General features: G+C 39.2%; 1 long non-coding RNA gene across 1 annotated transcript in view; it reads right to left on the reverse strand.

The window, feature by feature from the left end:
* LOC135301570 (uncharacterized) overlaps positions 1–18,090 on the reverse strand; it is a 121,008-nt gene that overhangs the window by 92,496 nt on the left and 10,422 nt on the right. The gene's annotated exons all lie outside the window — the stretch shown is intronic.

Raw genomic sequence — 18,090 nt, forward strand, 5'->3', positions numbered from 1 at the left:
ACTCATGGCTCAATAATATAGATTATCTGAGTACTTCTTTTCAAGGAATAATAGCTGTGAGAAGTGTGTCAAATATCACAAACTCAAGAACAGAGTAGACTGCAGCTTGCGTTGTCTACTGTGTCTACTGTCTACATGTGTATAACACATGATATTTCCCAAAGACAATTTCTAGCCCAAATAGGAAATTTACATGTTGGAAAATGCTGCTGCTGCTGCTCCCTGAAAAACTGCTTCTTATAAACTCAGTTCCCTAAAAAAAAAAAAATCTTGTGCGTTTTATTTATTGGTGCCAGATGAGTTCAATGCACTGGAGTAACATCTGATGTGATCAGATATAGCTGTTGGGACTAAGCAGTCCTGTTATTACAGCTTGTAAGAAGCCATCAGACATCACTTGGCTTGAAAAACACACCTGATCTGGAGATTTATTAAAAAAGCCAGTGGTAGTGGAAAAGCTCTGCAAATGGAGACTTGCAGACCATGCACACAACTTAGATCAGAAACAGGAAGATAATGACTCTGTCATTTAGGCTATATACAAATATTTAAATATATCCAGCCTGTGGAATAAACTGTAGATCTTTTAGAGTTACTGCAAAATAAGGATTCAGTTGCATATAAATGGTATTTTTTCAAGGACTTCGATACCTACAGAGAGGTAAAAGGGGAATGGACAGTACCATACAGTGGATGAAGAAAGAGTGCTACTTATAGGCATATAACTGTTAGTGTGAATTCTGTGCCCAGGAACCCCTGTGCTTGGTGGACAGGAAAGCCAACTGAGGGAGAGGAGGGGTCACTTGGAAGCAGTCTAAGTCAGTGCCTATAAAAAAACAATATCAGCAGCTATTTTTCTCACTGACCTCACATAAATCAAGAATGACTAAAAGATTTTCATGCTCAGGACACAAGTCCTGGCTCCGCTCTGTACCCTTAAACATTATTTTTGAACAGTTTTGATCAAGCCCTGAAGGCCATAACTCACAAAAATACTGAAGACTTCAGGGACAATTACACAGGACCAATGACTGTAAATTGCTTTAAATCCTGTATTTAGTGTTGAGGATGAGCCTGTGCCATCATGAAAGCACAGAGCTCCTTCCTGATAACATGGAGACACTAACAAAGAAATGGCCAATGAAATGTGGAGACTTCACCAGATCCTGGCAAAAGTACTGTGCCACAATTTGAAATGCTCCCACATAGTCCACATTTAGTTGTTAACATAACAGAACTTGTGAGAACAACAATTATGTGCTAGGAGAAAATTGCTTATGATTAGCCTGAAAAAGAGTATTTCATCTTTCTGTTCAGTATGGCATTGCTTAATTAAAGGATAATATCAAAAGGAAATATATTTGCAAAGCTGTCTGAGAAATCAGAAATTCAGTGTTTGCTGGCTCTGGTTAGACATAATACACTTGAAATTTTCTTCTTCCACATATGCAACTGTCTGTAATCAATATTTTCAAAAAAATACCCAAACAAAGACATATCTCTAAATTATCAACTATATTTAAACTGTCAATAAAAATTAATCCGCTCTTACAATAGATTAAATCTCATAATAATAATAATGCTGTTTATAATAATTAATGTTTAGCCTTCTTTCAGGCTTTTTCAACTGAGATGCCTTAGGTCCCTTAATCCTGAATTCCTATCCTAATTTTCAGAAGAATTTATAATGTGATTCTCTTATTTCACTTCCTAAATACTAATTTTCATCAAAGAAGTTTTAAGCTTCCTTCATAAATTACTAAGCTAATGACAAAGAAAAGTACACGGAACTCTGGTTATAAGTTGACTCTCCTTTTACAGATCTCTCAATCTCATGTTTACTTTGGCCAAAATTAAAATAGAAACACATAGAAAAATTTAAAATGGGACTTCATTTTATCGTAGAATCATAAAATGGTGATGAAGCCTTTTGATCAGCTTAATGGCACTCCTCTGGACTCGTTCCAACAGGTCAATGTCTTTCTTGTGCTGGGGATCCCAGAGTGGGTTGCAGCACTGCAGATGAGCTCTCTCCAGAGCAGAGTAGAGGGAGAATCCCCTCCCTCATCATGCTGGCCAAGCTGATTTGGATGTGGCCCAAGATGTGGTTGCCTTTCTGGGCTGTGAAATTGTCAGATCATGTTTGATTTTGAATTCTGAATTTTTCATCTACAAACTTTCACAAGTCCTTCTCCTCAGGACTGCTCTCAATTCATTATCCACCAGACTGTATTTGTGGTTGGGATTGCCCCAACCCAGGTGCAGGACCTTGCATTTTGTTTTGTTGGACTTCATGAGGTTTCACCGGCCCGCCTCTCAAGCCTGCCAGGTCCCTCGGGATGCCATCCCTTCTTTCCAGTGTGTCAGTTGCACCAGGTGCCTGTTGATTTGGACAAAGACCCTTCCATAGATGTTAATTTGTTCTGCTTTGTTCAGCTTGATCAACTTCCTGTTATTTGCTTGCCCACAATCAAATTGTGTGGCCCAGCAGAGCTGACATGCAAATTTAAATGCTCAAATTATCAAACCCATCCAAGTTACTTTTTAGCTTCAGGGACTTCAAACCTTCAAATTGTGATCCTTAAGCAACAGAAATGCTCATCCTATTTGCCGTGAAGAAGAAAATTAACTACCTCAGACCAAACTGGCACACTGGGAAAGCTGCTGGCTGCCTCCTGAAAGATCAGGAATGTGCCAGGGCTGCCACGATGCACAGCAGAAACCAGCTCAGTGCAGATCTGCATCCCAGAGGGCAGACTGGGAGGAGGGCAGCACCCTTAGATGCCAGTGGTACCACTAAAAGCTAACAGAGTCAGGCAGATCTCAGCAACTTGTACCCAGCAGGAAATTTCCTCCTTGCACAGGGCGTGTGGTGCGTAGGAGGGAAGAGCTCTGATCCCATACCAGCTTGTGTGTTGGAGGGTGGGGCAGAAAAAACAGTGTATCCCCCATCAGTTACTTCTTTGAGCATCCGAATTCCAGCATCAAAAGGATGCTAGAGCACTCCTCTGTCACCTGCCCCGGAGTGTACAGCTCGAGCCTGAACATGTGGCTGTGGGGTGGCTGCAGAAACAGGAGTAGCTGGTAGAAGATTCAGTTCTCATGAACACTCTGAGATTCACAGGTGCCATCCACCCCAGTGGCTGGGTGCATCTCTGGCACGAAACTGCTTTTGCAAAGCACTCAGCAGACACAAAGAAGGTCACACACCATGTTCTTCAATCCTTCCAGTTACAGGTAGTATCTGTATTGGCAACAGGATAGGCACAACCAAGGACTTGACACCACTGTGTACTCCATTCAAGTTTTCCTCCTTGTTATTCTCCTTCTTCCAGCTGCTGGAGCTGTCCTGATCACAGCAGCTGTTAGAGGCAAGTTTCATTTTTCTGGTCCAAAATAACCATTGCTGCCACACAGAGAGGAGCGTAGTGTCTTCCACAGGCCTGCTCAGCTCAGTATCCTGAAGCAGCCTTGTCTCCTGGTTGCAGACTCCTTGCGCTGCTGCATGTTGTAGGCCATGGCCACATGGATCAGGTGACAGTGCTTCAGCCTGAGCAGGATGGCCAGCACAGCCAGGAAGAGTGCAATTGACAACCATGGCCTGGGAGAAGTTGGAGAAATGTTTGCTCAGCAGGGCTGGGTGGGAGGTAATGGAGCAGAAGCTGCCTGGAACTAGGGACCAGCAGGTGAGGAGGTGAGGGAGGTGCGAGGGAGCAAGGGCAGTGTTTGTGAACACTGCAGGGATGGAAGCTGTGGGCCATTTCACAGAAGCCTTTGGGCACTGGATTCTACAGACTTGATGGGGTGCAGCCCTTGACTGGAGACAACACATAGCCCATCGTACCCAAAGCAGCCTCACAGTCAATCCCTGGCTGCCATCCAAGCAGAGTCTCCCAAAGCCCCATCCTTTCCAGGCTGCAGTGTCCCATAGAGCTTAATCTTAAACCAAGTTTTAAAGGAATGTTTTAACTTCCTTTTCAAATTATCAAAGTTATAGAGAATAATTAGATTGTATGTGTTCAATACCACATCTGGTATTGAACATCACCTACATCTAGGCGATGTCTTTCTGAAGATGGAAGATGCTTTTCTCACCTACAAATAGAAATTTCAGCATTTGAGACAATGTTAAATAGTTACATTAGGCTAAACAGAAATATTCCATAAAGAATAATGCATTTGTTTGTGATTTTTTTAACTTAGTAGAAACTATATGCGGAACAAGCTAGAGAACTCCCCTCCACACAAATCAGAAACCAAGATCACAAAAATCTCTGTTCCTAAATATCTGAAAGATATCTTCACTATCAGCCATTGAAAAATTTGGTATGATTTTAAAATTGTTAAAGAGATATTGTATCACCCTCAAGTGGGTTCCTTTGTCTGCTTCAGGGGCCATTGGTAACAGCTATTACACGAGGTCTTATCTGTTCTTCATTTTGTTCCTTATTTGTTCTTCATCTGTTCCTTTTGCTTAACAATAGTGATGTATCATGAAGAAATTATATGAATGGCAGATGTCAAGACCACTGAAAATGGTCTGAAAATAGTGATATGGTAACATTCCTGAAAAAGAGAAGCAAAGTAGCTGGAGAGTTTAAAATACAGCTATTTTTAAGTTTAGTCTAGACTAAAAGACTTTCAAATTGACATTGATATTTAAAGTAGAAGTCAATGTAATTTCAGTAAGGGACAGATTTTTTTCACAATTACAAAGTGGCATTTTACACCACCACTAAACCTCATTGATAATGTGAATAAGCATCCATAGGAAAGAATGACAGAAACCAAATCTGGTCCGTCCCTGAACAAGCAGCTTCCCACAAAGTTTTTCTGGCAGGTTTACTTATCCAGACACCCAAATAACCCAAAGCTAAGACTAATATTAGATGCTCCTCAGAGCAATATCCAGTACCATAGTTTTAATGTAAATATCTTAATAGAAGCAGTGATATTTAAAATGTATAGCACTTTTTTTTTTCTTTTTCTAATAAACTAAAAGTGTCTGCTTTTTCACATTCCCAGACTTTGTGCTTTCAGAGATAAAGTATTGTACAAAGCCTTATCTTTTTGCCAAACAATACAATGCCATGATAAGAACAAAGCTGGGAACTAATCCAGGCTTTCTGAACCAGAGATATTGCCACCTATTGCTAATAACTGGGGCCATGGTCCTGAGAGAAAAATGTGAAAGCACTAATGATATTTTTTCCATAGGGATAGACAAAATTGGCAGTTAACGCAGGCTCAGAAGTTTGTTGGTGGCACTTTTACTGTACATATTTAGGAACAGAAAAGCTCCAAGAAAAACTGACAATGAAGCACTCATCTCTGAAGTATGACTATAAAGTGTTTCACAATGGCTAGCATTTTCCTGTTCCCTTTAGTGTCTCCCTGAACCACTTTGCTTCCCATCTCACTACCCATCACTCGTCTCTGCACCACAGCTATTACCATCTCTATTTGCTTTCTCCTTGATCATTTGTCCCTATTCTTCTTCATTTTTTCTTCATTTTCCAACGCTATCACCCTCTTTCAACATCCCAGTATTTAGTCTTTCATTTCTCTTGTCTGAACTTGCCATAATTCCTAAATTTAAGACATTTTAACATCTCTCTTTTTCTATTACTGATTACAGGACTCCACTGCCCAAAACAAGACGACAATAGGCAATCATATCATCACAGGGAATTTCAGATTGCAAAGGTCTCATGTCCATCCCTTTACTCACAACAGTCTCACATCTGAGATCAGCCTGGGTTGCTCCAGGCTCTGTCCACTTGCATCTGGAAAACCTCCAAGATCAAAGATTATGCAGCATCTCTGAGCAACCTCTTCCACTGCCTGTTTCCTCTTGTGGGAAAAATAATTTCCTTAGCTGTGAAGCTCTCTTCTTTCAACTTATGCCTGTTATTTCACATTCTCCTGCCCTGCAGCACTGTGATCATCCTGGCTGCATTTACTCCATAGCCACATCCCCATAGCCCTGGGGGCTGCTGTCATATTCCATGAAACTATGCCTTCTCCAGGCTGTATAAGCCCAGGTCCCCCAGCCTCACCTGACAGGAAAATTCCTCTGCTCCTTCCAGCCTGTAGACCAAGGTCTTTTCCACAGAGTTGCTCCCTAAACAGGCAGCCTTCAGCCTGTGAGACTGAAAGTCATTCATGCATACCATGAAAGGTATGCATGGATAGGACTTGCCATCTGTCACTGCTGACTTTCAAAATGTTCTTGTCAGTCCACTCTCTGGCCTGTCCACATGCTGAGGTGGAAGACGTTGATAACAGAAAAAGGAGGAGAAGCAATGGGGAGCAGCCTGCCCAGGGCTGAGCTCCATAATCCAGCCAATGTTTGAGATAAAGAAATGCCAAAATTTTTCTTGTGCACCTCTAACAATCAAGGACTGAAACTCAAGAAAAAAAGACAAAATACCATTGCTCAGAGTGATAAGATGGCAGCATGCCCTGCAGGATTTTTCAGCACTGAACACTGTCCAGGTTCAGACCAAGTCAAACAGATCCAGACCACCAAGGAACAGGGGAGTCAGTGTCATTCTTCAGGAAATCTGCACGTTTCCTAGGAAGATAAAGGCATGCAACCAGTTCAGATTTAGGACCCAGTGTATGGCAGAGGAAAAAGTGATGTGGGAAACATTCAAAGCTTCATGAAAATATCCAAGTCCTTATCTAATTTGAAATATTCATTTGGAATATTCAGCTGGAAAACTGGAACTTCTGGAAACTGGCTATGTGGGGGGAAAAGGCTATTTTTTTTTTAATGTGTGCAGTAATAGCACCACTGGCTTCTAGGGAGACATCTTGGAAGAAAGGAGGGATTCATTAGGCATTTAGAGCCAGAAGTTGCGTTAGCACAGCTGTCCTGATTGTGCTTTTCCTATGTATGCAGTCTCATCCCTTTGAAGATAAAACAATGACTTGCTTGTACTTTGTTTATTTTGTAATCACAGATTTCAAAATACCATGTAGATGAGCCAGTCATGTAAACATCCTAGAAGGCTCAAAACTGAAAACATGAAAATCAAAGAAAGACAGGATATAATCCTCCATACCTTCAATAACAATTCCAAGCATAGTGGCATCTGTTCATGTCAAGATAAGGTTAATTTGATCAATGTTTCATGTGCCAAAATATTTGTATGCATGTTTTTATTTTCATTTGTCCAATTTCTCTACTTTGTTCATGGAATCGCATCTAGATTTATTCAGTAATTAATTTACTAGTTACTATTATTAATCTGTCAACCATTTAGTGAAGGAAATATTCTCAAATACAAAGTTGCTGTAAATCTTCTCAAGTATTTATGTAATTTAACAACCTAGATTTACATTTTCAGAGCCTACCCAGGCATACATATGCCTTTGAAAATATTGGTAATCACCTAAATTCCGCAACATATTTATACTACTGCATTACTTCTGTTCTCAAAGCTCTTAGAAACTTCTATACTATGCATGGTCAGGTTTTCAAAAGCCTTTTTAAATTATTAGGGATGCACATAAAGCACCTGATGAGACTGAGACACATTTAAGTGGAACATGCACCCAACATGCTTTCAAAACTCTACCCTCGAAGTTATTGTTTTTTAAAGATACAAATACAGTTTTGCCTGAAAGTTGGCAGAAACTCACCCCTGAGCAAGGCAGGGTATTTCTGCCAACTGCTGAAACACTGTGGCTCTTGGCACTGTTAGATGGGAGGCACTATGCAAAATAATTACTAGTTTTATTCAGTAGTTCCAAGGGCTGTATTTACATGCAGCAGACAGAAGAGAGAGTCTGCAGAAGCTCTGCAGGAAACTTTTTAAATGGACCAAGAAGAATCTGTGAAGTGCTCTATCAAGTGCAATAGCCATAATGAACATTTTACTGTGTTGTGCAGGCTCTATCCTCATGAGTTTTATTATTGTTGTCATTATTATTTCACTGTACTGGCCAGAAGTAAGGAATTAAGAGATAAAAAAAGGTGACAGGACGGGTGCAGGGAACCCTGTTTGTGTCTCCCCTCAACAAAGCAAAGCCCAGCAAGGACAGATTACATTAAATTAACAGCATTAGGAAGTTCAGAGGTGGGGAGATCGCTCCTTCCCCTGTGGGACTCAGATCCCAAGCAGCACTACTCAGCAAGCCATTAACAGCTGCTGGCACTACTGTCCTCAGCTCTGCAGGCAGTAATCCCTCAGACTGATGTGAAGCTCCCAATGCAATCTCTTGCCACCAGCATGGTGCAAAGTTATTTGGGAGCCAATTAATCTGTTTTCCATTGTTTTCTGTTAATGTCACATCTAATCATCATGCAGCTTGCAAAGGCTCAAATGAGACTCAAAGCTCTATTGGGAAGGCAGAAGCTTCTCCTAAGGAAAGACCATGTTACTGTTTTATAAATCATTTTGCAGTGGTGATAATTGCTCTCTGATGACTGAGCTGTATAGGGCAAACAGCAGAAATATTGGGGTTTCCTAAATGATTTTCTAGATAAGTTTCTAGTCTCCCCATCATGTAACATTCCTATAGTTTATGGTCAGAGCTGGTTACATGCCTTGCAATCCAAGTCTTTCAGTTCCCTATCAGTAGGAGATAGGTAGAAGAGAATGTTCCCTATTGGACACTTGAGAAAATCAAAGCAGGACAACTGAAGGAAAAAAGTAAGTACTTCTTTGTCTTATTTTCTACTCATATGGGAAGTCTTTAGGAAAGGAAGACTTTAGGAAATTGCATAACATTTTTATATAATGCTCCATAACACATTTCCCTTGATGCTACATAGATCCTGTCTTACTGTTAGGTCTACTGGATGCTCAAGCCTGAAAATAGACAAATGATGGAGATCCTGCTTGAATTGTTGAACAGACCTCAATTTATGACAGAATACAGTAAAAAGATATTCTTTCCAGAAAGATTCTTTCCAAGAGATTCTTTCCAGAAAATGGACTACTCTGTTTGGGAGTGGGTTGCAACAGGTGACATAAATCATTGATTAAAATAGAAAGTACTTTTATTTTTTCACAGGGACCAAAGGTCAGTATGTGAGCTGAAGTGAGGTTCCTGGGCCATTAGGAAGATGATGTGGACAGGGATTGCAGCAAGGCTGGTCAGGGCCTTAAGACATGTCAGAGTCCTGATAATATTCTCACTTATGGTATTTTCTAACTTATGGTATTTCAATTTCAAGTTAATATTAAAGTTTCCTTCCACTTTTAATATATATGGTTATTATTTACTGCTATAATAAAGAAATTATGTAGACATTCAGCACTAGGAAAAGAATCATTAATTCAGAGTTTAGGAAAATTTAAAAATAAAAGAGAAAATTTTCCTTAATTTCTTTTGGGATGAGAAAAGGAAAAAATGACAGTCCTGTGAGCTAGGGGTTAGAAAAGTGATCTCTGAAGTGGGGTGAACACATACCCTAGAGTGTATGCCAGACAAGTCATTGAGGTCTGGGAAGTAAACATTGCTTGTACTTGTAATAGGTAAAATAAAATTAACTCAGATACATTTTTTTAATTGTGTTTATTTCATCCTTATCCACTTTAAATTTCCATTTTGTGTGTATTTTTTAAGGTACAAAATAGGAACAAATAACCGCTTTTTGTGATTTGTCTGATAACAATAACTATAGCAAGGCTGACCTGATCTCTGCAAAACCTTTCTGTAACTGATTCTTCTTCTCAGAAATAGCAGTGCAGGTTAGGATGAAAGTCTGGGACATGTCAGTAAGGCCGAAATAAAAATAAACCTGGGAATGGACAGGATAGCATTTAGTATATGGATATTCTGAAGCTCATGCAAATTTTTAAATAAGGAACTATAACTCCAACTCTGAGTACAAGAAGATAATCTTGGAAATACAATTTTTGGAAATGTTTGCTTGCAGAATTTCTCTTGGGGGTCAGAGAGAAGCTTCCAGCAAAACATCACCATTCCTGAGAATGAATTGCAAAAGTTTTTCTCCCAGTATTTCAACTGAGTCATGAAGTGAAATTATTTTCATCTCTTGCCACTGCATTTTTCCTCATAAGACGGCCTAGGTTACAAGCATCTCCATGTGAAAGACATTTACCGTTGTCTTTTTCAGAAAACTGAAGGTCTTGGTATGTGGAGTGAAGGTATGTGGAGTGATGTGTTACGATTTGGGGACTGCTCCAAGTTAATCCCCATCATAAATACTGACAGGACATTCTGTTCTTCCAGTTCAGATTTTTTCTAAGAATCCAAAAGATACCATTTATTATATATGTTCCCTTTAAAATGCGTTCCTGGACAATGACAGAAGAGTTTCTGTTCTTGTCATGTCACGACATTGTTTTAAATTTTCTCCTTTATCCGTACTTCCTAAAGAAGCTTGAAAAGACCATTTATTAAAGTCACATGCCATGAAGTTACTATAAATCAGATGCTGCTGTTGTTACTTTTTTACCTGTATCCTAACAATCTAAGGAATGAAACTGCTATATAAAATCTTGCATTTTTTTCTGCTAAAATCTGTATGAACAGATGCCTAATCCAAAACTCACATGAGTTCAAAGTCAGTCACTCGAATTTGAGACGAGAAAGAAAAACTTCCCTTAAGCTGCCAAGCTACAATAAGAAGTTTTTTGTCATAAAGACTCAATAACACTAATAACTTCAGTTGTTCCTCCCAGGGATCACTGGTTTTATTGCTTTTGATCTTCTTGGTCATTTTTGCAGGTTTCGATCTTAGAATAAAGAGTTCTTTCCCTCAGAAAACAGCTTGTTTTGCACACTCATTCTCACTTTTCTGGGCTGCATTTGCCAGAACATCTGATGTCTTGGTACTGTCAGGCAGCACCTGCTGAAGGTGATGACTTCAGCTGACACTGCACAAGATCTGAGTTCTGACCTCCATATTTGCTTAAGACAGAAATATGGTGATCCATATTTTTTTAAAATTTGATTGTTTATTTGCATATCCCATCTTTTTCAAATGCCTGAAATAAATAAGAGCCAGTCAGGTGGCCAGAGATTCCCTGGAACTGTAAAAAAACTTCATCTCACTCTCCCCCTACCCAGTTCAGAGAGCGGAGGGCTTCTGTTGTCCACATCTTCATTTAGCAGTTGTGACTCCTCAGTTGTGACTTGGCTGGAAAGATCTTTTCAAGTGAACTAGTCTACACAATTCTGCTAACAATTCCAGGTGAATTAAGGGAGTTTTCCAAAAAAAGGACTTTCAGCTGAAAGTGCCAACTGTCTATTACCTCTGTTCATTTAACTTCTAGAATTTCTTAACTGTTCAACAGATACAATAGAATCAGCAACTTATAAAATCTTTGGAAATACTTTCCAAGCACATTGGGCTTCAGCAGTGCATAATACACCAATCCATCAGCATGAAATGAAATGTTACATTTGAAAAAATGTCATAACAGCCATGAAAGGGCAGCTGCATTTCAAGAGTGCCCTGAAAGATGAAAGCAGCTGAACAAGGGTTAGGAAAATGCAATCAAGAGATTCGAAAATGTGAAGATTCTGTTCTCTTTGACTGTTTACTGTCTCTGACAGGCAAGAGATTTCATGTGAAACTGTTAAAAAATTATTAGTGAGTTACTACATCTCAGCAAGAAACATTAGCTTGATGATTAAGCTGATTTTAATTTCCTGATGCCATCCCATTCTTATTAATATCAAGTTCTTCAACTCCCCTCAGTCATTTATTTGTGGTTCTATTGTTCTCACAAATAGTTTTTATATCTCCAATTAATCCTTAATAAGTCAACAATATAAGTTCATTCCTTTTAACATGCTTCATCAAATAATTGCTCCAGCCTTCAGTGATTGTACAAGACTGGAAGAGGGAGAGAAAAACTGTTTTTCTGTCCCACAGGAATATGAAAATCTTCTAGCCCTAGTTCGGAATGGGAACCCAAAATCTCAGAAATACTAGCAGTGAATACTGTTAGTATTTAGCAGAAATACTAATAGTGAAATAGCTCTTAAGTGTTTGCCTGTGTTTCTATTTTACAAAAATAAACAGTTAAGCTGAGCCTGGCTGTTTAAACCAAAACTTCAGATAAAAGTTATCTGCATGGTCTTTTCCTGTATTTGAACAGTAAACAAACAGTTGTTGAAACTAGCCTTTTCCTACAGGAAATTGACTTCAGCAGCTCAGCAGTTTCATATGAAAAAAAGCTATGTCCAAACCTGTTTTAGGTCAGCATTTGCACTCTAACTGAAACCTCCTTTCTTGGAGGCATGTCTTTCTGCTGTAGACATGAGCATGAAATTATATCAAGAATCAGTGTCAATGGATCCCAATAGATTAGAGCAGACTTTGAGGTCTGAGCAGATAATTTCAGCAGAAATACATTCAGAAATAATTGAAATAGAATTGATCCCAAAATAAACAATGGAAATTTCCAGAAAGACTTCTAGCTAAACAGCTAACACAAAAAAAAAAAAAAAAAAAAAAACCACCACAACAAAAATCATTGTCACTGCAGAGAGTAATCATAGGAGTCAAATCAAGCTGCTGAAATATATTTAATGTTCAGAAGACTAGCTGTGCTTCCTGTGTCCTAGAAATGCAACAAGGAGTTTTGCCAACAAAGACAAAGTTTATTTTCTCTCTTAGCCTTCCTGTAGAATGGTTCCTTATGGTGAAAGATATAAAAAACTAAATTCTTGATATCATGGTGCTGATAGATCATTACACACCACCTTTATTGGTGAAGCTCAGTATGTTATAGTAAATTTGCTTCTGTGGTCATCCCTTTATTTGGTGTGCAAGAGTAACCCCTATTACTCCTATCAGACACGACATATTCCCATCTTCTCTGTTTATTTCCTTCACTTTTGGCAAGCTGTGTCACAGTGATGGTCAGAAATCAAGCTTCCTTGCATACCACTGCACAGCTGGTCTAAGCCCTTGTTCAGTGAGATGTTTACAGTATGTTTGTAAATGTCAGTTGTGTAATGAGTTTCACTTGTTTGAAATTTTAAAGCTGTGTCAATACTCAGATGTGTTTATGCTTAAGGGATTCTTGGAGGAGGTTCAGGGAGCTAGTTGGTGGTTTGCTTTACTTTGAAATAACATCAAATCAATGGGATTATCTAATATGACATACTAGTTTAATCTGGTTCCACAAATCATACATTCTCATATTTTAACAACTTCCTCTCATTTATTGATTTTATACAGAATAAAGTCCAAAGAAGTACATATAAACTCTCTATGTGAAATGTGTTAAATTGTATTTCAGGCTTTTAGAGGGCCAGTTGCAGAAAGCAGGAAAGATCTGGAAGACTCAGCAGAGAGAATTCATATATTAAAATGGGAATAATCCTAGAGAACCATTTAAAATCATTTCTCTAGCTACACAAATAGTCTGCAAATGAGAAATAGACCATCCCACTTAAGAAACTTTGTTTTGCCTGAGCATATTTAGAAAAATTGAGACATTCTTGGTACATTACTAGATGGAAGTGTCATAATTGACAATTACATTGAACAAAGGGTGGAGGTGCACATGAAATAAGTGTTCTGTGATCCAGTCATAGCATACAATGTCACTTATATTCCAACAGTTCAAAATTTTACATGATTACTTTAAGGAGGCTTTCTTCAATTAACAAGTCCAAGTACCTTTCATTCAAGAGATTAAAAATGCTGACATATCCTCTGAATTGCTGTTGTTGATTTTCAGGTTTTGATCTTCAGAGGACCTCAAGAGGCCTGGCAGAAAAAAATATGCTGATATATAAAGGAGGCAAAAACCTAGAAAATCTGCTCTAGTTACTTGAGTGAGTGATGTGACCTAGTGAATTCTGTATTGTGAGTATTGACCCTCTGCAATTTTATATTACAATTCATAACTAAGAAGAATACAGAAAATAATTACATAACTAATGATATACAATTTGTATGAGACAAAAATTGAAGAAGACTGATTACACATATGGAGGGAGCAGATGAGACAGTTGTACACCCAGAGGACTCTAGCTAGTTGGGAAATGTAATGAAGTCAAGGAAAGTTTTCTTTTTCTGAAAAGGATACGTGAAATTTTATGCATGTATAGGAAAAATAAAGGAAATTTTTAGTTAAAAGGAGGCCTCTACATTAGCAGCAACATTAAACATTTTGACTAATGTTTAGTGATTATCTAAATACAAATTGTCAGTGTGAAATTGTTGCTAAAAAGTAATCTTTGATACACATAGGGAAAATAATGAGTAGAGACAGAGAACTTCTGTTCCCTTTATTATCTCTAAACAAGAGTTTGTACTGCAAAATTGTTTTTGAAACAGAAAATGTCTCTGAGGAAGGAGAAGAATGTTTATAGGTTAAGGAAACCTGCCTCATAGAGAAAGACACAGAAACATGCTAAGTGAAGATGAAAAACATATGGAAGCCTAAATCTCAGTAAACGGAACACAGATTTGGCAGTGTGACACTGCAGCCCAGCACTGACAAAAGCCATGTGGGTGGATGCTTGACAAGTTCAGGATTTCCATTTCATTTTTTTCCAGAAATCTAATGACCAAGGAGAGCAACCTACTGTAGTCTGTTCTGTGTCACCCATCACTCAACATTTAAAATAAATATTAGGCTTTTTTTCTAAAATATATGCCATGGGTGAAAAAGAATTGGTTGTTGTAATGATGCAATCATTTGCATCAAGCCACCTAATCCAGAGTATCCTGTTATTTTGCAATGAGAATGTATTTCTGGGCTAAGCGTAACCTTTTTATCATTGTCACCTGAATATATCTACAGAAAATGCATCCACTGCAGCCAGGAGGACATATACAAGGATCTTCACACAATATATTTCTGCATCTTAACTAGGCTTTGTTCCAAATTATCCCAAATGCTCAGAGGAAAGCTAAGGTTTAGTTAATGAGGAGAAAGTGGTCTTGTGTCAGGAAGGGTCTGTAGTGCCACCCACTTTACTGAACAGAAACTATTCTACAAGATCCTCAATCTCCACCTTGGTGAATGAAGGTAGATTTCTGAACCTATGTGATTAATACCTGTCATTTCCATCACTGACATCAAAGTACTTGTTGATTAAATATTTTCCTACTAGCTTATAGGATCACTCAACAAAAGTAGATAGATTATGGCGGAGCCATGAATGGCATATCTCAAGAGTTTAGTGAACATGAGAATTTTGCCTCTGAAATGTCTTACTCTCTTCATTTTAAAACTTTTGTGCCATTCTTTCAGCTTGATTGAAAACTGAATGGGTTCTATAACATGACTCTTTCTGATTAATCACTCAATCTCATTTTCCTCTTCTGAATTCCAATAGCCTGTCAGAGAGATTCCTTCTAGCTTCCTTTCCATCTTGAGGACTAGCTGTCATTAGTTTTGAAGTGTTTGTGCCTTTTTTTCCTGAAGTTGCTCGGTTTTCTCTTTTTTGTTGTTGTTTTTTGTTTTGTTTGGTTTGGTTTTTTTTAATTATGAACTCATTTACCTCAAAAGCAATCAAATGAACACTCACAATATTAATTGGACTATAGAGGCATTAAGGTATTATTTATTCCTGGTAGTAATATTTTCCCTTTTTTTTTTTACCCATTTAAACAAAAGCAGCAGCCTGCAGTACAATTATTGAGAGCTAAAATTCTACAGAAGCACCATTTCATGCTTTTTTGTTTGCATACTGGACAACAGTGCCTTTGATCATGTTGAAGAATCACAGAATGACTGAGGTTGGAAGGGACCTCAGAGGTCACCTAGTCCCAATACCCCTGATCAACCAGGGTCACCGAGACACAATTGAAGAGGACCATGACCAGATGGCTTTTTAATATCTCAAGGGAGGGACACTCAAACACCTCTCTCAGCAACATGTTACAGTTTTTGGCTGCTCTCAGAATGAAAAAATGTTTCTTGATGTTCAGGTGGAACTTCCCATGTTTCAGTGCAACCATTTCCTCTGGTCCTGTCTCTGGGCACCACTGAAAAGGATCTGGCTCTCTCTTCTTTGCACCCTCCATTCATGTATCTATAGTCATTGATGAGATCCCCCAGAACCATCTCTTCTCCAGGCTGGATGGTCCCAGCTCTCTCAGCCTTCCCTCATCCAAGAGATGCTCCTGTCCCTTTATCACCTTCATGATCCTTCACTAGACTCTCTCCAGCATGTCCACAACTCTCTTGTACTTGAGACCTCAGAACACATCATAACATTCCAGGTGTGGCCTCACCCAAGTAGAGGGGAAGGATCACTTCCCTAAACCTGACGGAAATACTTTGCTTAATGCAGCCCAGGATACCAGCAGTCTTCATTGTGGCAAGGGCACATTTCTTGCATATGATCAACTTGGTCTTTGCAAGGCCTCTTGGGCCCTGCTCTGCCATACTCCTTTCCAGGTGAATGGGTCCTAGTGCTTGGGGTAGTTGCTTTCATACATCAGGACTTTACACTTCTCCTTGCTGAAATTCATGAAGTTTTTGTCAGCCCATTTCTGTAGCACATTGAGGTCATTCCAGATGGCTGCATAACCCTCTGGTGTATCGGCCACCCCTCCCTTTGTGTGAGCAGCAAGCTCCCTTGCTTACTTTTGTCACCTATGTACTTAGAGAAGCCCTTTTTGTTGTCTTTGAGGTATCTCACCAGATTCAGTCCCTCAGGGATTTAGCTTTCCTAATCATATCTCTGCATGTTTGTATAGTGTCTCTGTATTCTTTCCAGGTTACCTGTCCCAGTTTTACCCTTTGTATGCTTCCATTTTTGTGTTTAAGTTTGGCCAGGATCTTTTTGTTCATCCACATAGACTTCCCAGCATTTGCACCTGACCTCCTACTCACTGGGATAGACTTATTTTTACGTTTGGAGAAGGTGATCCCTGAATATTAACCAGCTAGCTTAGGCCAGTTTTATCTTCAGGGCATCATCCCATGAGACTCTTCCAAGCAGACATTTGGAGAGGTCAAAATCTGCTATCCTGAAGTCTAGCATTGTGACTTTGCTTTCTGCCCTATTCCCTGCCTAAAGGATCCTGAACTTCACTATTTCATAGTGAAATAGAAAAGATCATAGTTTGTTATCATCCCGAACAAAACCTTCCTTGTTATTGAGTATAAGGTCTAGCAACACCCTCTCCTCATTGGCTCTTCTTTCACATGAGTCACCTCTCATCAGTCCTTTCCAAGACCAATCACTTATGGCCTTCTGTGCTATTTCCTCAACAGATATTGGGGTGTTTGAAATCCCCTGTAAGAAGAGAATGGAAAGCTGCATCTGGTTCTCTGTTGGAGACTTCATCCACTTGCTCCTCCTGGTCAGGCAGCTCATGGTTCATACACTACATCACCTCCACTGGTCTGCTCTTTCTCCCTTGCTCATATGCTCTCAGGTGGGTCATCATCCATTGCCAGGCAGAGCTCTGTGTGCTCCAGTTTCTCTCTCACATGAAAGCCAATTCACCTCCCTCACTTTCTCAGGCTGTCTCTCTAAATAGTCTGCATTGCCCCCATGCAGGCATGGGAGTCTCTGGACAGCAGAAAGGAAGAGCAGAACTGTTCTCTGCTCCCCAGGAGAGCTGTAAACTGGGTATCTCAGAGGTAATGACACCTCTTGGCAAGACTGAAAAAAGCTGCAGAGTAGATGCTGGCCTGGGCATCTGTATGAAAACCCTTTTCTTTGAGGCTAGATGATTGATTTCAATAATCAGCACTACCCAGGGACAGCAATGTCTGAAAAAGTAATGTTTTCATTCACTGCAAAAGCTAATTTTGCTCCTTTAGTAACTTAAGCCATCCTGGCTTTTATGGTGACAACACTCAGCTTTGCCAGCTGAAGCTTTACCAGTCAGAACCTTGAATCAATCTATAACTGACTGAAGACTCATGTCCCTGACCACATTATTCACTATATCATTTGTGTCCTTTTGTTCTCCTAATCCACAGATTGAAAAAAAAACTTTTTTGAACAAGCTATAAAAAAAGCTATTAAAAGTGCCCTTATGCATGATACCATAACTGTCATTATAAAAGGCTGGAAGCTATCTCCTAAAGCAAGTCAAAAAGAAAACCAAGATAAAGCAATCAAAGCAAGCCAGTACAGTACTGCATGGAATTCAGTGGAGAAAAAAAAAAAGCT

Source organism: Passer domesticus, chromosome 1, assembly GCF_036417665.1.
Source record: "Passer domesticus isolate bPasDom1 chromosome 1, bPasDom1.hap1, whole genome shotgun sequence".
NCBI classification, from domain to species: domain Eukaryota; kingdom Metazoa; phylum Chordata; class Aves; order Passeriformes; family Passeridae; genus Passer; species Passer domesticus.